This window comes from Felis catus, chromosome B2 (assembly GCF_018350175.1).
Source record: "Felis catus isolate Fca126 chromosome B2, F.catus_Fca126_mat1.0, whole genome shotgun sequence".
Lineage (NCBI taxonomy): Eukaryota > Metazoa > Chordata > Mammalia > Carnivora > Felidae > Felis > Felis catus.
Genome location: NC_058372.1, coordinates 40358151 through 40377644, shown reverse-complemented (window position 1 = coordinate 40377644; position 19494 = coordinate 40358151). Strand labels below are relative to the sequence as shown.

Here is a 19494-nt window from a genome sequence, read left to right as displayed (position 1 = left end):
TAAGGGCTTCTTGCTGGTGTTAGTCTCTGAGCACGGCACCATATAATGTTGGTTCCCGTCGCCATAACTTGTAACTTGCCCATTTGTTAAATTATTCACATTTAAACCCTTTGAGTGCCATCTACACTGTGTTACTCAGAGTATACTTGCAGGCTTACGTGATCTAACTCAGTAGTCAGCCCCATACATCGATCTGTTTCATTTTCTTTCAAAAACTTTTCTTTTTCCTGGGGTTGGGGGAGCTCACGTTCAGAAGAATTAATAATAACAGTCTCCTGTCCCCTTCTCTCCCTAACCCAGTCCCACTTCCTTGGGGCAGTCACTTTTAACTCTTTCAATTGCTTCTTTCTGGCACTTACCTCCATGTTTGAAAATGAGGTGCTATTTTAGAAATTATCAGCTTACTTCCTGTTGTGATAGGTGATGATTTAGCTCACTCATACCACCCTTCTACCTCCCTCCCCACATCCTCACAACATAGTTGTATTGTTATTTATAGTTCCTCTATTTGGTTAGCTTTACAAGTGAGATTCTTGCTGTCGTATTTCTTGTTCATTAAGTGTTTCTTTATTCTCTGTTCAGTGAGATGAAGATGTGCGTGTTCCTACCCCAGCTACCTTCCATTTTCCACCTTCTGTCGTCTTTATTTTTACCTTTAGAGTTGATAACGTTTACATTTTTATTTTGTAATTGCCGTTAAATCCTCTACGCTCTGTCTGTAGGCTGATCCTAAAGACTGAAAAATCAGCAGATAGGATTTGTTTTTCTATGAATATGTAAATGATAAATTGTGTATTGACAGTCTACCCTTGGACATACTTTTTTGGTTTGCCTAGTGATTTTTTTTTTTTTTTTGGTTTAAGCCAACATTTTAAAATAGAGTTTTCATAAAAGAGTTAGAGTTTGGGGTATTGTTTTAAAAGTTGGAAGCTCTGGGGCGCCTGGGCGTCTCAGTCGGTTGAGCATCTGACTTGGACTCAGGCCATGATCTCACGGTTCGTAGGTTCGAGCCCCGTGTCAGGCTCTCTGCTGTCAATGCAGAGCCTGCTTCAGATCCTCTGTCTCCCTCACGCTGCTCTTCCTCCAAGCCTCTGTCTCTCAAAAATAAGTAAACATAAAAAAATTAAAATAAAAGTGGGAAGCTCTGGCACATGTGGTCTGACTTCCCAAATGGAAACCCTGCTTGAGGATGTCCCCTTTAGAATGGGCATGCCTACCCCAGTTTGCCACAGTCCCCACCACTCATTCAGTGTATGCATATGCTCAAATACCTAACCTGCTTTGATCATTAACTTACTTGCCTCACCATGAAGGCATTTAAGTGTGTTAAATTCCGATCTATTATCTTCTTTGGAGCCAAGTAATAATATATTAGGAGTCTTTTTTTTTTTAACAGCTTTTTATTTTCCCAAGAGTATCTTATTGGCTTCCTTTTTTTTTTTTTTAAGCATTTTTTGTTATATTGTCATTTTTTTTCTTCCCCCCAAATTCTGTAGTTGGGTATTTTATATATCCTCCCTTCCTCCCAGAGCCTCTATTCTCCTCAAGTTTGACCTGGTTGTCCTCTAGGCCTGCTACACAACTGTTATCTGAGATTTACCTATACTGTTTTACTAGGTTTAGTTCCACTGCTTCCTGGATCTCATATCTTTTCTTTGGGCCCATTCAGTTTCTTCGAAGAAGAAAATGCCATTTTTTGCTTGGGAGAGTAGAGATACTTGGCTGCCCCATGAGCCATCCATGGAGGATTCAACTCCTCTGACTTCAGATTTCATGTAATCCCCCAGTTCAGCCTTACGTCTGACTCCTGCCCTCCGTTGCCCTGAGTCATCAGCCTCTTGGCCATTCTGCCAGGCTGATAGATTCCCATAACATTCACACCCACTCCGGGCTCAGGCTTCCTGTGCCTGCGTCATCAGTTTCTAATCTTCCATAGTCTGTCTGTTTTCCACAGAGTTGTTACAGAATCTTCCCCAGTAACCCTTACCTGTTCCCCTTTGTTATTTGAAATGATGTCTTCTTAAAAACTTTTTCTTTCACTCTCATCTTCGCAATATCCAGATGGAAAAGCTATGAGTGAATGCGGTTAATGTGTTTGTCCTGGTTCCACCTAATAAAGATGGAATCTCAAACCTTCTTGAATCTGTTTAAAATGTTTGCCTGTGTCACTTCAAAAGCTAACAGGCTAAACTTTCCCCCATCTAAGTAGGGGCTTTTAATCCTAAATTTACCTTCTTGGGGATTTAGGAGAGGTTCCCTGTTTATAATATTGCATACCTATCCAGTCCATCCCTTTTTAAAAAATGATCAAATGTAGATCTCGTATTAACATTGCTAAGGCTGTATTGGCTGCCATAATCATCTTGCGATTTTCAGGAGTTTAACATGATCAGGTGTTTCTTTCTTGCCCTTATAACAGTCAGATGCAAGTGTTCTGGTGTGCCTGGCATTCCTCCACAAGGTTATGGGGACCCAGGTATCTCTGTCTTGTGATTCTGCTCTATTTTAGAGGATACATTCTCAGGGAGAGCAATCTCACCCTCAAAAATTAGTTCCCAGGGACAAAAGAAATCTTATATCCCCTTGCATAGAAATCACAGATATATATATATGTGGTACCTAAACAGATACATGGTGTATCTGTGTTATTACAATTTCATGGAGGAAGGCCTTTAGGGAAGAAGTGTCCCAAAAGGCTCTTTTCTGGGGAATAATAATGAAGAAAGGATGGAAACGCTACCACAGGCCCAAGAGGCCCCTGGATTCAGGTGGAAGGGAGAAAAGAAGGTGGTGGAAGCTCACCCACCTGGTAACCAGCATGGCCCCGAGATGACATACATCCCTTGGCCCATGTTCCATTGATGAGAACCAGTCACAGCGTCCCATCTTGCATCAGGAGGAGCTGGCAGTTAGAGTCCCTGGCTGTGGGCAGCTGCTTCTAAGTGACAACTCTCAGCTAAATAACAGGAACATGGATTTTGGAGGATGTTTGGCCTCTAAACACAGAGGTCAGCCAGCTTGGTCTTAAAGAGCCGAGTCCTGAATATTTTAGGCTTGTGGGCCACATGGTCTCTGACACAACCACTTTGCTTATTGTGGCCGAAGGCAGCCATAGACAAAATGTAAATGACGAGTGTGGCTGGGTTCCATTAAAGCGATTTTATAAATAGGTGGCTGGCCAGCCTACAGGCTGTGGTTGGCCGACTCTGATGCCTGATGACCAGTCGGAGCTTTTCATTTGTCCCCATTGCCTCTACTTCTCAGACCTGGAGCTGCCCCTCCACTGAGGGAGGGTGAGGCCCTGGTTTTCCTGGGAGAAGAATGGAATGGGATGTGACCCTTAACCAAGTGAGGTGTGGAAGAAAGGGAATCAAGTTTGCGTGTGACGGTATGATATTACGCCGTCTCCGCATCTAACCTTCCCAGCCACCTGACGTGGCAGGAGGCAGTCCCTGACACAGGATGGTAAGTGCTCAAAGACTGGTGACTGTTCATATTCTGTGCTCGGGGGTCACTTACAAGTACCTGCTTTAGGTGAAGTAAGTCTGTGGAGGATATGGGCTCCTGCTTCTCATAACATTAGGGAATACACCGTAATGTTCAATGAATTATTATCCAACAGTTAAAGCTAATATTTACAAAGAGCTTTTAATAACATGACTAAAGGCTTATGTTAGAAACAGGATACAAAATTATACATACAATATGATCTCAACCATAGTTTCTTAAAAGTTTAGAAAGGAAGGAAGGAAGGAAGGAAGGAAGGAAGGAAGGAAGGAAGGAAGGAAGAAAAAGAAGGAAGGAAGGAAGGAAGGAAGGAAGGAAGGAAGGAAGGAAGGAAGGAAGGAAAAAAAGAAAGAAAGAAAGAAAGAAAGAAAGAAAGAAAGAAAGAAAGAAGAGAGAGAGAGAAAGAAAGAAAGAAAGAAAGAAAGAAAGAAAGAAAGAAAGAAAGAAAGAAAGAAAGAAAGAAAAAGATTCCCACAAAGTGATGAGAGTATGAGGAGTTTTCCTTTTTATTTTGTATATTTGAAAATATTTACACTCACGCTACCAGATATCCCACCCCTGGCACTTGACAGAGGCTTTGGGGCTTCAAGGGAACCCCTGTGTCAGAGGAGACAACCAGCTCCTCTGGATCCTGTCAGAGGTTACCAGGAAGGCTTAGATTTGGGGGTAACAGTTGAAGGGGGAGGGATGGGAGAGTCAAAAGGTTGCAAGGAGACCCTCTCTCCTGCTTATGTAATTGCTCTAAGGAGAGAGGAGGGGGGAGAGAGAGAGAGAGAGAGGGATCGGGGCTCAGCAAGTGAGCTCCTGGCTGCTTGTCATGTGAAGAAAACTGATGTGAGCGACACTTTCCTCCTCTGCTTCCTGCCCTGCTTTTTTGTTCTTTGTGTCGTGAATAATGTGAATACAGGTTCCTCATACTTGGAGTTATTTTTACAAGGTCTCCTCTCTGCTTCAGATGACTCAGAGCTGGGGCCTTCTCTTGAAGATGTTCCTTGGGAAGCGCTCGAGGAGGTGCTGAACCCTGGGCGATCTGGGGGTCAGGAGTGTGTGCCCTGCCCCAGACCTATCCTGGTCTTTTTTTTTTTTTTTCTTTTTTTTTCTTGGAGCCATGTCCACTGGAGGGAGGAAGTAGTGGCTGGAGGGAAAGGCCTTGCTGGAGGCAAGACGGCTGGGGTTTGCAGGCCCCAGAGGCCAGTGGTTCTAGTCTAAAGGCATGAAAGCTATCTGAGCAGTGGTCACCACGCACCCAGGGAAAAGGATTAGAGAGACCTGTTTTCCTGTCTCCTGCTGCCCCTGCTGGTCCTGTGTTCCCAGAGAGTAGAGGCTGCGTCTTACTCTCCGTTTCGTCCAGCACTGTGACCCAGTGAACGGGTGTTGGGTACATAAATTCATGCAAGAGAAGCCCCTTTGCATGGGTAAAGCTGAATTACCTGGACATGCCCGTGGACGATGCTGGCTTCTCGATCCGCTCCAGAAGACACGCGTGCCCAGACTCTGGCATGTGGACTGGAAGTTGTTACTCTCAGAACCGGCATCGTCTGACCTGACCCCTCGTAACCGCTCTGAGAGGCAGGGTCTTCTTTTCAGTTTGCCAGGGGGTCAGGGAGATCGCCCCGGTGTTGTGCAGTTAGTAAGAGGCACGGCTGGATTCTTCTGCCCTAAATCTGCTGACTCCCTCGCTGTTTCCCTGACCCTGTGTTGCCCTGGGAAACCCCAGAAGCAGAGGCTTTGCTGCTTTTGGAACAGATTCCATGCCTTCCTTCGTTCACAGCTGTGGTGCCATCCTTCCAAAAGAACCGACCTTTTCCCTCCTGCCCTGCCTGTAGCGGGAGAGTGGGTCTCAGCCACTTGCTGCCCAACAACCCCTGGAAGAATTATGGTGGGAAGGCCCCTCTCAGACTCCTCTTCTCTGACGGCTTTGGAGAAAGGGGGGGCGATTGGGGAATACTCGCTTTTCCCTCCAGATCTCCCCAACCCCCAACTCCCTTTCCTGCTGTCTTAGATCACATAGTCCCCATCTTAAAACCCAGGTTGACCATTTGGAACTCAGAATGCATTTTCCCATAGAGGTGGCTTGATCATGACGCTTGGTCTGCCTGTGATGTACCTGAGATAGAATATTATGGCCAAGTCGAGAGCTAGTATTAGTGTTAATGATTTTGTTGATTGATTGATTAATTAATAATGTCATTGCCATCTGTTGCTTGGAAGCAGTCTCCTTACTGGTCTGTCCTTTTCCACTCTTGTCCTGTAGTTTGTTCTCTGTGTGAAATGTTAAGCAAGCCCCATCTCTCCTCTGCTCGGAGTCACCCAGTGGCTTCCTGTCCCTGCCGCCTGGCCCCTGCCTGCCTCGCTGACCTCTCTACCAGCCCTCTCCCCCTCCCCCAAGCTCGTATCACCAAAGGACCCGGCACCCTCTCTTCCCGCTGCCTGGAGCTTTCTTGCCTCCTCCTACTGCCTTGTTCAGTCTCAGTTCATTCAGATCTCTGCCCAGGTGTCACTTCTTTGGGCGACCTTCCCTGTTCACTCTTCAGAGAAGTGACCTCAGGCATCCATTCCCCTCACCACTCTGTCTCCTAACCCTGGCTTCTTTTCCTTCCTGGCATTATCATTCCCCCACTTCCGTTGCTGGTGTATTTGTTTCCTTATGTACTCTCGGTCTTCTCTAGAAGAAAGTCAGCTCCACACAGGCAGGGACGTGGTTTCTTGTATTTACTCCTCTGTTTTCAACACTAGAAGATACCTGACACATAGTAGGTGCTCAATAAATACTTCTAAATAAATAGATGCACGAATGAATGACTATCTACACCTGACTAACAGGCAGACTGTGGTTTCCTGGGGAATTTACCACACATTCCAAACAACAATGCCAGAAATGAATATCTGCCTCTCCTAATCCTTAGGATTCCAAGTGCAGGGACTTCATTTTAAAAATGAGTTGATAGAGGGGCACCTGGGTGGCTCAGTCGGTTAAGCGTCGGACTTTGGCTCAGGGCATGATCTCGCAGTCCATTAATTTGAGCCCCACGTCAAGCTCTGTGCCGACAGCTCAGAGCCTGGAGCCTGCTTCAGATTCTATGTCTCCCCCTCTCTCTGCCCCTCCCCTACTTGCACCTCTGTCTCTCTCTCTCTCTCTCTTCTCAAAAGTAAATATACATTTAAAAAATTTTTTTAATGAGTTCATAGAGGGGCACCTGGGTGACTCAGTCGGTTGAGCATCCGACTCTTGGTTTCAGCTCAGGTCATGATCCCAGGGTCATGGGATCAAACCCCTCGCTCAGCATGGAACCTGCTTGGGATTCTCTCTCTCCCTCTCTCTCTGCCCCTCCCTCCCACCTCCCTCTCTAAAATAAAAAATAAATAAAAATAAAAATGAGTTAAGAGATTATTTTGCATTCTGCATTCTTGACAAATACAGACATCTGTTTGCTTAGACAGTTGTTCTCAGGGTTCTGAATTCGACAAAGGATGGGGTTAGGGGCACTTTGGTCTTGTCAGTCTCTCAGTTTTACTCAGAATGGCTGTGTTTTCTTGAGTACTCTAGAGCAGAGTTTCTTACCTCAGCACTACTGACCTTTGGGACCAGGTCATTCTTGTTGTGGGGACTGCCTTGTGTGCTTTAGGATATTTAGCAGCACCTCTGGCCCCTGCCCATTAGATGCTAAGTAGAACCACCCCCCGCCAAAGCTCTGACAACCAAAAGCTGTCTCTGGACATTGCCAGGTGTTCCTTGCAGGGCAAAATCACCCGACGTTGAGAACCACTGCTCTACCATATGCCGGAAGCCTCCTCCTCCCCCACAGCAAAGCATTATCCCACCCCAAATGTCACTGGTGCCAAGGTAGAGATACTGCGCTCTAGAAGAATTCTGTCACACAAAACTCTTGGTTAGCAGCGATGGAAACTCTGTGTTCTGTGCCATCCAATATGGTAGCCACTAACTCCATGAGGCTACCGAGTACTCAAAATGTGACTAGTAAGACTGAAGAACTGAGTTTTTACATTCATTTCATTTTAATTAATGTAGATGGAGATGGCCACTTGTGGCCAGCGGCTACCATGCTGGACAGAGCAGCTGGAGAGACCAGGGCTGATCACACTTTAGTGTGCCCACTGATCACCGGGGGCAGTGAGGCTAATTCAGCAAGCCTGTCCTGATACAAAGTGGCTTTGAACTCTCTTGTTTTCGTGTAATTTAGTGTGAAATTCTGCATCCTGTTGCATTGTAAAGCTAGGGAATTTCGTTCCCAATATTTAAGTGTATTTCAGGAACACATCAGGTTAATCCTGTGGCTCCGAGGGTAAAGGTGGTAAAGCAGGGTGAGAGGACAGAGGTGTGTTGGTGAGGGAACACTACGGAGAGAACTTCATGAAAGAAATAGTATTCGTCTCTAACAATGAGGATTTTGTTTCCCTCTTTTGGAATTTCCTCAGATTTAATCTCTGGAATGGAAAACAACGTTTAGATGCTACACTGTATACACAAGCAAAGGGAGCAGGGTCAGGGTCCTACTGTAACTCTCTGGGCCACTGCAAGGCTGCTCTGGGAAGTAAGCCCAGCACCCACGACCTCCTTAAGTAGCGGTTCTCAGCCTTGGCCACATATTACAACCACTTGGCAAGCTTTAAACACTATTGTTTAATAGGTTTGTGGTAGAACCCAGGCATCCGTGGTTTCTAAAGCTCCCCAGATAATTTTGATGTGCGATCAGGATTGAGAACTGCTGTGTGCTAGCCCACGGGACGCAATGGTGAAAAAAAAACCAAGACATTGCCCATGCCGTAGTAGGGCTTACAGTCTGACTGGGGGCATCCAACTTGTGAATCACATAATTAACTAATTGCAACTCTCTTAAGTGTGGCTGCACACCTTGTATTTCGGGAGAGTCAAAGAAGTCTCACTGAAGCTATAACCTGAAAGCTTGACTAGATGTTAATGAATGGGGAGCTAGGAAACAAGCATCTTAGCGGGATCGGTATGTGCAAAGGCCCTGGGGTAGGAAAGAGCTTGGGGTGTGTGAAACCCTAAAGACAAGCTGGCTGGAGCTGTGAGCAAGGAGGTTGGAGAGTGGATAGTGGCCTGCTGTTCGCTGTCAGTCTACAGTGAGTCTGTCTGATACATTCTCAACGTTCGAGGTATCCTGATATAGATGTGAATGGCCCAGCTTCTGTGTTCTGGAATAACCAGATGCACGAAGGCTGGATTACATGGGCTACCCCGTCTCACAGTGGTCTGGGCAGGATCCCCTCTTGCCAGACAGCTCTTTTCTCAGCCTCGGTGGGAGTGGGAGTGGGGCACCAAAAGAAGAGATGTTTGGACAGAGAATGAGAATTTCCCCCACAGCTTCCAGGCCTCCCCTGGCTGTCGAGGGAATGTGTCTCACTTGAAAATCAGCCTTTCCATGCCACCACTGTCCCTGCAGTGGGACTCATTTGACAGAATGGTGGGGTCTGAGAGTTCTCATTGCATCGATTGCTCTTCGTACTGTTGCTTAGCTGTTCTTAAAGCTTTATTTTCTTTATTTATTTTGAGAGAGACGGAGACAGAGTAAGCAGGGCAAGGGGTAGAGAGAGGGAGGGAGAGAATCTCAAGCAGGCTCTGCACTGTCCGTGCAGAGCCCAGTGCGGGGCTCGAACCCCCAAACCCATGAGATCATGACCTGAGCCAAAACTGAGAGTCGGACACTTAACCCAGGCACCCCTCTTAGCTGTTTTTAAATTAGAGCCACAGATTGAATCCTCCTCCTCCTCATTTTTCTTCTCCTCCCCCTCCTCCTCTTCCTTCATTTTAAAAGCTGTGCCAATTTCTAATTTATTCTGGGTGGCATGGAGGGAATTCTTCGCACTTCGTTTTGTCCTGCTTCCCATTTCAGAAGTTCCCTCTTGGATATCCTGTGTCCTCTCTGCTCCCCCAGTGAAACCTTCCCTGACCAGGTCCAAGTGGGATGTGAGCTTTTCTTTTCATTTCAACTGCTTTGTGGCTGAGGAGAGCCCTTCCTCTTTGGTTTGAGCCTCTCAGTGCCCATTTAAAGTGTTTGTTTCTGTCCGTTAATTTTTTTCCCTTCCCCCCCAGATCTTTCAATCTTTGTCTCCCCACCCCCGTTAACTCTAACAACAGTGTATAAGGGGGCATTTATCACCATGAGTGTGCAGAAGGGAAAATGAGGCCCAGACGGCAGTGTGGGGCGGGGGAAAGACTCTGGCCTTGCCTGGTGGCTTGCTCACTGCAGATCCCTGGAAACGCACACAACCTTCCAGGGCTGCGTCCTCACTGGTCGTACAGGAAAGAGATCGGAAGATTTCTGTCCCCGTAAGGTGGCGTGGCAACGGAGTGAAGAGGAAGGGCTTCCGGGCTTCGTGTTCTGGCTCTGCCACTCAAGTTTTGTGGTCTTGGGCAAGTCAGCAGACCTCAGTTTCCTACTTGTTCAATGGTCGTCCCCACAGTGACTCTGCAGGATGGTTGTAAATATCAGAGGTGATCGCTGGGAAGTCCCAGGACCATGCCTAGGCTTGTTGGGTCTTCAGGATGTGGTCGCTGTCCCATCCCCTCAGCCATCTGGGACTCAGATGTTTGTCTGAAGGCTGTTAGTGGTGGGAGCCCAGAGCTCCTGGCTGGAGCTACCCATAAATCCTTGGAGGGGCATCTGGATTCCTCCGGTGCAGTTGAGCGTGGGGCAGATGAGGTGGGGCTCAGTGAGGGTTAACCCTGGTGTGGAGTGGGGACTCTCAGCAAGGTGGCCGGGGACCATCAAGGGCACACACCAAGAAACAGTGAGTCATCAGGACAACTGGCCACTGCTGGGTGACCCCTGAGCCCTTGCAGAGCTGCCCTACAGCCCCAGTAGTGGCTGGGAGATCATCTCGTGGACTCCTGTTCATGGTCCCATTGAGGGAGGGGCATGGCGGTCCCTGCTCCCCGCTCGCTGGCGTGTAGTGATGCTATACCACCCCTTATGCAGGGCCTGTTGGGAGCCAGGCAGTGTGCCGGCTGATTTTGCCGATCTCCTTGAAACCCCTGCAAGGAGGCACTGCTAATCCCATTGTAATAGAAGAATAAGGCCAGGGGCGCCTGGGTGGCTCGCTCGGTTAGGTGTCCAACTTCAGCTCAGGTCATGATCTCACGGTTTGTGGGTTCGAGCCCTGCGTCTGGCTCTGTGCTGACAGCTCGGAGCCCGGAGCCTGCTTCGGAGTCTGTGTCTCCCTCTGCCTCTGCTCCTCCCGCACTCATGCTCTGTCTCTCTCTCTCTCTCTCAAAAATAAATAAACATTAAAAAAAATTTTTTTTTTAAATAGAAGAATAAGGCCAAGTGGCCAGTGAAGGGACGGGGTCAGATTTGAACCCAAAGCCCCAAAGCTCCTGTTCCATGCATGAAATTGTATAAACTTCCTTAAAGTACCACCCCCAGGATGTTTCTATAGCAATAATCTTAATAATCGAATGCTTGTTCACATCCCAGAACGCACACACTGTCTGTCTTCTCAGCGTTCACCAACTAATTTTTACTACTGGCCAAATTGAATTTAGCCAAGTCACCCACTGCTGAAAAGAAAATAGGTAATAATGCCAACAACCTGGTCGGAAATTGGAGGTAGAGAGCAAGGTGGCCCCTATTTTGGATGCCTCATGCCGGTGTAGGAGGAGAGAGAATTGCACCTTATGTATATCTCTGTGGCACCCTTATTACACTCCTGGCTTGCCATATGTAACTTCTTGGGCACTTTTTTAAAAAATATATTTATTTATTTATTTATTTTATTAAAAAAAATTTTTTTTAACGTTTATTTATTTTTGAGAGAGGGAGAGAGAAAGAGAGAGAGACAGAGTACGAGCCGGGGAGGGGCAGAGAGAGCCAGAGGCACAGAATCTGAAGCAGGCTCTAGGCTCTGAGCTGTCAGCACAGAACCCGATACGGGGCTCGCACTCACGAACGTTGAGATCATGACCTGAGCCGAAGTCGGACGCTTAACCAACTGAGCCACCCAGGCGCCCCTTATTTTTTTTATTTCTGAGAGAGGGAGTGCAGGCAAGCAGAGGAGGGGCATAGGGAGAGGAAGAGAGAGAGAATCCCAAGCAGGCTCCACGCTGTCAGCACAGAGCCCGACGTGGGGCTTGAACTCAACAAACTGTGAGATCATGATTTGAGCCGAAATCAGGAGTCGGACGCTTAACTAAACTGAGCTACCCAGGCTCCCCTTCTTGGGCACTTTTGAAAAACCTGCACATCTAATGCTTCCCTTGACTACCACAGTGATTGAAGCATGGTGTGAGGCCAAGAACCGATGTGATTTACAAGCCTCCTTTCATGGCATTCATAGCATGCCACATGCTCCTTCCCACCATAGGACCTTTGCCCAGGCTGTTCATTGTGTCGGCAGCACCTTTTCTCTCTCTTTTCCCTCCTGCCCTCCCTATTTTGCTTCACTAATGTATTCTTAGGGCTCAGATTAAAGACTGATACCAGTGACCCTTTTCCATGCTAGGTCTATCCCCTGTCACATGTTCATACAGCAGAGGCCATATTTCTTTAGAGCATATCACGATTACAGTTATTTCCGATTTGCTGATGTTTGTTTTTCCCGCTAGACTTTAAACTCCACGAAGGCAAGGACCACGTTGGTCTCAACTGTTCTCTGCCTAGTGCCTTGCATTTGGCCTGGTACATACTAGTCATCAGTCACCATTGGATAGATGAATGAACGGTTGGAGAGATGGGTTGAGCTGGTTAACCTCACTTCCTCTCCCTTAGTTCCAGCCAATATGCTCTTCTTAACAGGGTAGGGAGGTTGTAATTACCTGCTTCTATGTCTGTCTTGGGCCTCTCTGTAGGAGAACCCATCTTGAGACCTGGGAGGCTAGCCCAGCGCCTGACATAGAGTAGATGACCAATAACATTTGACTCTCTGGTTGTCTAAGCTTAGCTCTTGCCCATGAGACAGCCAGCTGCAGGGACTCAGGCTGCATCAGGGAAGTTAGCCATGGAAAGTCTTGGAAGTCCGTCCCTGCCTCCCACCCCACGCCACGGGTTAGCTTCTGGCTAATGTCTACCTCTCCGGTTGCCAGCTACTATATTGACTTATTTGTGCATAAACAGTTATTCCCATAACCTTCCCAGCATACAGAGATGATGATATACAATCTTTATAACATCACAGACATCGCTTCAAAAGCATTCTGTTGCTATAGGAGTGTTTATGATGTGCTTATCACTAGAATTTCATGAGTGACAAACTCCCAAATTGCATACGATTGAGCATTTGAAGCAGGGAGTGAGGCTATATGGGTTGTTTGCATTAAAAAAAAAAAAAAAAAGACTTTGAGAAGGGAAGTTTTTCTTCTATAGACTTATCTTCTAAAGTTTAAAATAAGAACTACTTAAAAGCTGAGAGTTTAGAAGAACGAACATTTTCTCTTAAACATTCAAATGGGTGAAAATGACTTGTAATCTCTCCCTCAAGTATTAAGGCAATAGGCATTTAAAGGCTTTTTTTGGAGCTGGCTGTCACAGACAAAGGATTTCTCAATTTAAAAAAAAAATCATTTTTATGGCATTAAATAATAGGAATGAACACCAGCAGCCCTCTTGACATTTCGGAACTGATTTATTTTCCGAAATGTCCCAGTCCGTTTTAATAGATGACACTTTGTCCTTCCTATTCAGGGCCGTGGCTTGGGCTGGGGTGGCCACAGTTAGGGTTGAGAAGTTGAGGCTAGAGCCCTTGCAGGGCACACAACTTTCGACCAGGTTCCATGAGCCTCGTGCTCTGTAACCTGAGCCCAGCAAGTTCCACCGCGTCTATCTCCTACGCTTTCCCAAAGTCCCTGCTGTGGCCCTCCTTCCCGGAGAGAGGCTCTCTGATCTGATGAATTTGACATCAGCTGTACTGTGAGCCGTTCCGTCTGAACCCAGAGATCAGCCAGACGTCTTGGGAAAGCCCGACTCTGTGTAACTAACTTCTGCTGTAGCTAGCGATGCTGTTCAGCTGTGATCTGTGGAATGATGGCTAGCTGCAAATCGCTTACCGGGCTGCGAGACAAGTACAGAAAGGGCAAGTAAGCACTTGGAAACCTCTGTACCGACTGGACGGGGCAATCGGTCGAATCGAATAGTTTGAGAGGTGGTGCTCTGGAGGGGCAGTTTTTCGCTTCATTTTTCTACCAGTTCATTTTTATTACCTTTGATAAAAGTGTTTTTTCATCGGCGGTGGGTTGGAAATTAAAACAAAAACAGGGACACCTCGCCCTTCCTGACAAGTGTTTTGGGAAGTCTCGTGCGGAGCGTGCTTGGGCTGCCTCTGCTCCCCTGTGGGACAGGTAGGCTGTTGAATGAATTTGGGGAAATCACAGCACTTACCAAATTATATTGTAATGAAATGTGCACCCCCCCCCCAACCTCTCTCTCTTGCTAAACCGTTTTTTGAGAACAGTGAATACATCTAATTCATCTTTGTCGCCTTGTTCCTCATACCCCCGCATGGCACATTATGGGGCACGGGAAATGTTTGTCTCATCCATGCCTGCTCCCCGAGGACATGAGAGTGAGTGAAGCCAGCTTCAGGAACTCCCTGGGCTTTTGGTTGGTATCCCCTGCAGGCTGGTGATGGCGAGCTAGGAGCGAACGATGAAGGAGTGATCTTTCCTGCTCTTTTCCCCCACAGGACCAGGCCTCCTCTTCCCACCTGCCCAGCAGCATGAGAGCAGCATGACTGGTCGGCCACAGGAGAAGCCCCCAGAGCCAAGCCCCCAACTCAACCATCTGCTGCGGAGGTCAAGGTGAGCTTGCTTCCCTTCTCCTGGAAGGTTCAGGCATTGTTATTCTAACTAATTCTCTATGCTCTTGTGATCTCGCACCTTGTGCTGGGAGAATGGGGTTTACTGGCACATGGGTAGCCTTAGAAAGTGCATGTCAGCCTGGCAGGGCAAAGCATGCCCATTGCAGGTAATAGACAGGCCATTGGTGGAACAGAAATGACGCTGAATTGAGTATTTAGGGCCTCAAGCTCTCATTAGTCCTCTACGACCTCCTGAATCTGGGACCTTTGGCAGATCTCTTAGGACTTGTAGAGCCAGGGAAATTTGGGTGAAGGAATCTCTGGAAGAATGGCATTGGAAGGACCGTCGCTCCGTGGTCTGGGACTCCCAAGACATCCCAGACAGACTCCTGTCCCACATAGGGTCATAAGGGGTCTTAGAAGATCACCCAGGCCAATTCCTAACCAGTGTTGAGCAGTGGTTGGAAAACTCTTCCTGGTTTGGGACAAATTCTTCTCTGTAATTCCTGTCTGCCCTTCTCTGCTCTGCCATTTGGAACCACAAAGACTGGACTTCCAGAAACTCTTCCATGTGACTCTCTTCACATTTGAAGATGGCTGTCATGACTTTGCTTTCCTTGCTTGTATCCATTCTCCCTAGAGACTGGCACCACTCACCTTGTCCTTTTGTCCCTCTCCATGTTGGAAAGGGCTCCCGTGTTGGCCCTGCCACTCGCCAGCCTGTGCCGTACTCAACGGAGAAGCCTCCGTTCATCATTCTTTCTTCACTCCATTTAAAGAGCCTCCTCGGGGGGAAGGGAAGCAAAAATAATATGAAAACAGGGAGAGGGACAAAACAGAAGAGATCCTTAAATACAGAGAACAAACTGAGGGCTGCTGGAAGGGCTGTGGGTGGGGGGATGAGCTAAATTGGCAAGGGGCATTAAGGAAGACACTTGTTGGGATGAGCACTGGGTGTTATACATAGGGGATGAGTCACTGGAATCTACTCCTGAAATCATTATAACACTATATGCTAACTAACTTGGATGTAAATTTTAAAAATAAATAAAATAAAAATTAAAAAAAAAAAGAGCCTCCTTTGGGACACTGTGCTAGACGTGAAGTACATCAAGACAGAATAGGTTTGGATCCTTGGAGAGAGTTTGAAATAAGCATTGAACCCCTTCTGTGTGCTCCTTTTTTATAGATTATCTCTTTTCAACTTTTTTCTCAAATGTTCCATGAGTGCTTGAAAAACCTGTGTATTCTATAATTAGTGGATATAGTTTTCTGTATATGATCATCAAAATAAATTAGTCTGTTATACTTTTCAGATCATCTATAATACGTCCTGTTTTTGTCCAGTGACTCTATCGATTATCGATATTATCTTAAAAATCTCCCATTGGATTTGTCAGTTTCTCCTTGTAGTGCTGAAATTTTTGTTTTACGTGTTTTAAGGCAGTGCTGTTTAGAATCCGTGTGTATTATTGGTGAATTCAGATACGTTTGTACCACCTTTATATACTTGCAACTTTTTCTGCTCTTTCTTCCAGATTGAGGTGTTTTTCTCCCTCATTCCATTTTCCATCGTCTTATTTGGAAGTTACACACTCTGATCTTTCAGTAGTTACTCCAGCTGTTGTAACTGGCGTACTTACCGAAGGCTAAAATTAATCTGGGTCTTTATCTTCCTCCCCAACAATGCAAGAACCAGACAGTAGTTCAATTCTAGTTCAGTGCCTCTCCCAATTTATATACAATTATTTTATTATTTTTTAACATTTTATATAGTTTTGAGAGACAGAGCGAGACAGAGCATGAGACAGAGCACGAGTCGGGGAGGGGCAGAGAGAGGCAGAAACACAGAATCTAAAGCAGGCCCCAGAGGCTCTGAGTTGTCAGCACAGAGCCTGACGCAGGCCTCGAACTCACGGACCATGAGATCATGACCTGAGCCGAAGTCCGACGCTTAACCGGCTGAGCCACCCAGGCTCCCCTACAATTATTTAAAAAAAAAAAATTTTAACGGTTATTTATTTTGGGGAGAGAGAGAGACAGAGTGTGAGCAGGGAGGGGCAGACAGAGGGAGACACAGAATCTGAAGCAGGCTCCAAGCTCTGAGCTGTCAGTGCAGAGCCCGAAGCACAGCTCGAACCCATGAACTGAAAAATCATGATCCGAGCCGAAGTTGGGTGCTCAACCGACTAAGCCACCCAGGTGCCCCTATACAATTATTATGCTGTGTTTTCATTCTGTCCTGGTTTTTTCCCCTACCAGTCAGACATCGTTGTTTTATATAGTAAGTGTTGATACGGATGTACCTACATACTTATCATTATCTTTTCTTACCCTTATTTCATGAATCTGAGGTCATTTTCCTTCTGCATGAAATAAATACTTTAGCATCAGCCTTTCGTGAGAGCCTGTCGGTTGTAAATTCTCAAAGATTTTTTCCAGTTTGCTTTGGTTTTGGGGCTTTTGTTGGCTTGAAACTAAATGTCTTTATTTTGCTCTCCATTTTGAGAGGTAGCTTTACTGAATATATTCTCTTAGGTCATTGAGGCCATTATTTCACTGCTTCTGGCCTTGAGATTGCTGTTGAGAAAGTCGGCCTTCAGTGTAATTGCTGTTCCTTTACAAGTGACCTGGCATTTCTCTCTGGCTGGGTTGAAAACAACGGTTTTTGTCTGTCTGTTTGGTTTTGGTTTTAATAGTCCTGGAAATTTCTCACCTTTCATTTATTTGAATATTGCCTCTTTTCTGTTCCCTCTGATACCTTCTTCTGAAACTCCTATTAGACTTATGTTAGGCCTTCTCACTCTGTTCTCTGTACCTTTTTTTTTTTTAACATTTATTTATTTTTGAGAGAGAGAGAGCGTGAGTGGGGAGGGGCAGAGAGAGAGGGAGACCCGGAATCTGAAGCAGGCTCTGTGCTGACAGCTCAGAGGCAGAGATCGGACTCACAAACTGTGAGATCATGACCTGAGCCAAAGTTGGATGCCCAACTGACTTGAGCCACCCAGGCGCCCCTGCTCTCTGTATCTCTTAACCTCTCTTTTTCTCTGGGCTGAACCCAATAATTACTTCAAATCTGCCTTCCATCCAACTCCTGTATTCTGTGATTCAAATGCTGCTTAATCCACCCACTGATTGCATCCATTTTCTTTTTGATACTTTTATTTATCGTTTCTAGAAGTTCTGGCTCATTATACGTCAGATCTGCTTGGTGATTTTTTTCCTAGTCTCTTATTTCCTGCTCATGTTTGCAGACTTCTTTTTTTATTTCTTTAATATATTCAGGTAGCTATTTGGACATCGTAACATTTCGTGTCTGGTAATTCCAGACTCTGAAATGCTTGGGGGTCTAGTTCTGCTGATCAGTACTCATGGCGCCTTGTTTCCTGTACACTGCTCGTTTTCCTTGCAACTTGAAGAATTACTTGAGGTATTCGTTGATGTTGACTTTTCCAGAGAGAATTTGTGTTAATTTCTGCTAATTGCTTGCAGGGCACTAACATCCAGAAATCACTTTAAATTGATTTTCTGCCGAAGACTTCTCTAGCTACATAAGAAGCATCAGTTCAAACTCCAAACCTGTGTGAGGTCCAGCTTGTGGTTACAGATTTCCGGGAGAGATCTGTCTCCCGTTCTACCAGCCCAAGGTCAGGTTTCCTTGCAGTCCCCTTCTGTGTTGTGCATTTATTTCTTATTCCCTGAGGGTGGGGCCTTCCACCCCAACTTTATGGAGGAACTAGGTTTTTTTTCTTCTGGCCCCTGAGCCCTGTGCAGCTCTCCTGGCAAACATAGAATCTCTAGGGTTCGACGGGAACCCTCAGGGCAAAAGTCAGCTTTGCTGCCAGCCCACTTCTGAGGGTTGCTGCTTTGGGTTTGTTTTTGGTCTTTGAAGAATCCTTCCATTAGCACAGCTCGGTGATGTGTATACACTTCTTCTATTTTACATTTTATCCAGCATGTCAGTTGTTTCGACAAGGAAGGTCAAGAGGGCATCTGGACTGCCATATTGCCAGAAAGTGTATCTTCTTTCTTCCCCACCATAGCTCTGAGGGGCAGCAACTACTATTCCTTGTTCACAGAAGAGTGAACCAAGGCTCAGAGAGGGCACGTAACTGGCTGCAGTCACAGGGCTAACAGGTGATGCATTGTGAGGTATGTCCTCTCCTGTCCCCCTTTCCCACTTTCCCTCTCCCCAAGGTAACTGTTGACCATTTTTGGTGGATGAACTTTATGCTCACAAGGGATAAGGAGTCCCTACTAGAATCCTTTAAATAGCTGAACAGCTTTGGGAAATTTGTTTACGAATCTATTGTTTATCTTCCTTGAGAGAGGAAATGGCTTCTGCATATTTTGTGGCCTATTTCTCCAGCAGTCACCAGCAACTTTCCCGCTTCACTCCCACTCCTCAAAGGCCTCCTGGCTCCAGTGCCAGACACATGTGCGTCTCCTCCAAATCCCAGCTTCCTCTCCTCTGCATGCCACTCTCTCCTTCCCAGTCTCCTCCCTCCTCTTCCCCTGCCCCCACCCTTTCTGCTGTCGGCTTTTCCGTCTCTTGGTATGTGCCGTTCGTTGGAAGAGAGGCCACAGAGCACAGTGGGGAGGCTTTTTGAGCTTTGGGGGTAGGGAGAAAGAGCTGAGTTTGAACCTCACTCTGCCACTTACTAGCTCGGGGTCTCTGAGCTTCAGTTTCTTCATCTGTAACAGGGGGACAATAGACCGACCTATTTAAGGACTAAGTAAGACTGTGCACGTTGAGCTGGTGACAGGAACTTGGAGCATCTCAGCACTGAGTCTGTGGTAGTCGATGTTATTATGACTGAGACAGACCCCTTCAAGGCCCGAGCTTTCGTTCAGTGGTACTTTTAAGTTGACAAAAGCTGGTTTACGAAACATGATGAAAATGGAGGCAGAAATCTAGGGGCGGTGTGGGATTCCCAGCTTCACCATTATGTTCTTCAAAGTGGGGTATTTTTTAAAGAAAGTTTGAGGGAAAACAGAGCCTACACTGGTCTGGCCAGTATTTGCAGAGGATATAAACCAAGGGTTCTGGAAGTGAGATACTCAATCTCGGTCCTTCCTCCAAGATGTGCCCTCTGTCATGGAACCGTGAGGGGGCTGGGGCCTCATGACGCTTTTCCCTTGCGGACTGGGGACTTTTCCTTTGTGGACCCCCCGGATCAAGGGAGGGCACAACCAATCCACTGGACACATGTC

At 46.5% G+C, this 19494-nt stretch overlaps 1 protein-coding gene across 15 annotated transcripts in view; it reads left to right on the top strand.

Annotated features, from left to right (window-relative positions):
* Positions 1-19494, top strand: part of TRERF1 (transcriptional regulating factor 1) — a 210749-nt gene that overhangs the window by 126618 nt on the left and 64637 nt on the right. For 14 of the 15 annotated variants that reach the window (XM_045057556.1, XM_045057554.1, XM_045057559.1 and 11 more), the window contains one exon: positions 14167-14281. The gene's annotated coding sequence lies outside the window, so the exon portion shown is untranslated. Of the gene's footprint in view, positions 1-12815; positions 13562-14166; positions 14282-19494 lie in introns of those variants that run through there. The other variant, XM_045057560.1, reaches the window with a different exon arrangement.